Genomic DNA, 2,531 nt, shown 5'->3' with positions numbered 1-2,531 from the left:
GATAATAATATGATATATTTTTTAAATAAATAAATGTTAATATAGATCATATATTTTATGTGTCGTATTTTGTTTTGTTCACATTTTTATTATATTGGTAAGCATAATTTTATTGTTGTAACAAAGCAAACACAAAAAAGAAAAAAGAAAGAGAAAAAGAAACACCATATATATGTTGTATATAAAATACATGTGCACACTAATACGATGCAGCATTTTGTTATTCATTAATCTTGTATCTAGTTCGACGAGTAAATCTCCAAAATGGTCCTTCAGATTGAGCCCGTACACCAATATTACCCCTGACTTTTAAAATGCTTTAATTGTACCCTTCAAAATGAGCTCCGTGCAAAATCTTGGTCCTTCCACCCATTTCCGGCGTGACTCAGCAGCCGAAGCACTGAGCTGGTGGTTTGTGGTCCACGTAGGCAGCCTTAAACGACGCCGTTTTGCCTGGAGGTAGCCCTAAACATTATTTTCAACATCAGGCCTTTCCACAGCCTAGAGTAAGTTACAACTCATCCACTCCCACCTCATGTATCCTCTCACCTCCCATGGCTTCACTCTACCATTCTCAAAGTCAAAATTCGATGGTCTTCCTCTCTCTGCAGCCTGGCCCCATTGCATGCCTTTATTCATATCCATGGAACCCTGGGCCCTGGGGAGTGATCTGCTGGCAGCATTGCTGGTTTCCCAAGGTTAAATGTAGGCGATGAAAGAGCAGCCGAGGCAGTCGTTGTCTGAAAACTAATCCAGCGACCGGAGTCCACAATGGAAGCATCATATTCATCGCACTCAGGAATGGTAGAAGTAGCCAATTGGTGGCGGCAGGAGGGGCTGGATGGGGCGGATACCGTGAAGAGAGGATGGCAGAACGAATTAAGAGAGGAGACATTGGAGAGGGATTCGAAATTCGCCTTTAGAACCCCTGGAGGTTGGGGAAGTAAGAGGAGGAAGGTTTGTGGGGATGGAGGTGATGTTATGAATGAATGGTCGGAGGAATGAAGAGGGGTTTTGAAGGTTGGGAAAATGCGAGAGGGGCTGGAGAATGATGAGGAAGTTGGGCTAGCATGGTAGGAAAGAACAGGGCTTGGGAACGCTGATGACTGTGGGCTTGGCTGTAGTGAAGAACAACCACTCATGTTCGCTGGAGTTCCTCCAATCTCACCTTGCAGCCTCTTGCATCCCTGTCATCAAAACACAGATCTCAATCAAGATTTCTAGGGTGAAACTAACGGAACATAATCAATCATCTAGAACTATCACAATGACACCTGATCTCAGATTAACACTACAAAAGCTAGTTAGATCGCAAGCCTCCATGATCAAATCAACTTTTTAGCAAGATTAGAAAACGGATCAACAAAGCAAGTAAGAAAGAGCAAGTAGATCTGAGAGAAAGAGAAGTAGAAGAAGAAACCTTGCGGTAGGTAGTATCGTCCTCTTCTTAACAAGCAATGGAAGTACCCTCCAAGCTGCCTACGTGGACCACAAACCGCCAGCTCAGCGCTCCGTCTGCTGAGTCACGCCGGAAATGGGTGGAAGGACCAGGATTTCGCACGGAGCTCAATCTTAAGGGTGCAATTAGAGCATTTTAAAAGTCAGGGATAACATTGGTGCACGAAATCAATCTGAGGGATCATTTTGGAGATTTACTCCTAGTTCGACAAAAAACCATGCTTATGAGTATTTTAATGTAAGTAATCAATAGTTTTTCACAATAGAGACAAATTTGGTAATATCAGAAAAGGCTATACAAGGATGATTTTTGTAGTAAGGATGGACAAACGACTACACCAGTGGAACAATCTTCTCATTGGGGCGGAGGTTTTGAAGTCTAGCAAAAATAAACATAAGTGAGCAAGACATGAAAATGGGATTTGGATTCTCTAAAGTTTGAATTTCACTTTAGAGAGTAAAGTGTGATCTCTTATAATTTATTTTATAGATGAAATTAAAAATAAATATAAAAAAATTTATTTAAAAATAAAAAATTATACTTTACCCTCTAAAATACAAATTTAAAATTTAGAGGTTAAATTAAAAAAAATGAAGGCAATTGATCCGGCGGGTCAATGTAACAATCCGCGCTTTTTCACACGTGGATTGACAGCACGCTGAATCATAATAGGAACAACTGCAGAAAAGCCTTCTAAAAGAGCTTCAACCAAGGCTCAAACCTTGAACCTTCAAGGTATTATGGCCTTAAAGCCTTATTGATTATCAATGCACTAGGTGTTTCTTTATTAATTATTATACTGTATGCAAATAATTATATATAACACAAGCATTATCACTAGCTACCTGCTGCCGTGCATACTTTTATACTATTCATTGCACATAATTATTATAATTTTATCATCTCTATAATTATACAAAAGTAAATAAATTAAAATTTATATATAATTTAACAATACTGTAAAAGAAATTTAACTAAAAATTACTAAGAAAATAATTTTTTTTTTATATTTACAATGCATTGAATATATTAAAAATTTAAAAATTTTTTATTATTATACTTTTAACCTCTA

At 37.9% G+C, this 2,531-nt stretch overlaps 1 pseudogene; it reads right to left on the bottom strand.

The window, feature by feature from the left end:
* Window positions 101-1,817, bottom strand: LOC107615287 (annotated as a pseudogene).

This window comes from Arachis ipaensis, chromosome B09 (assembly GCF_000816755.2).
Source record: "Arachis ipaensis cultivar K30076 chromosome B09, Araip1.1, whole genome shotgun sequence".
NCBI lineage: Eukaryota > Viridiplantae > Streptophyta > Magnoliopsida > Fabales > Fabaceae > Arachis > Arachis ipaensis.
Note: the sequence above shows the minus strand (reverse complement) of the source record. Positions and strands in the feature narration are given on the sequence as shown.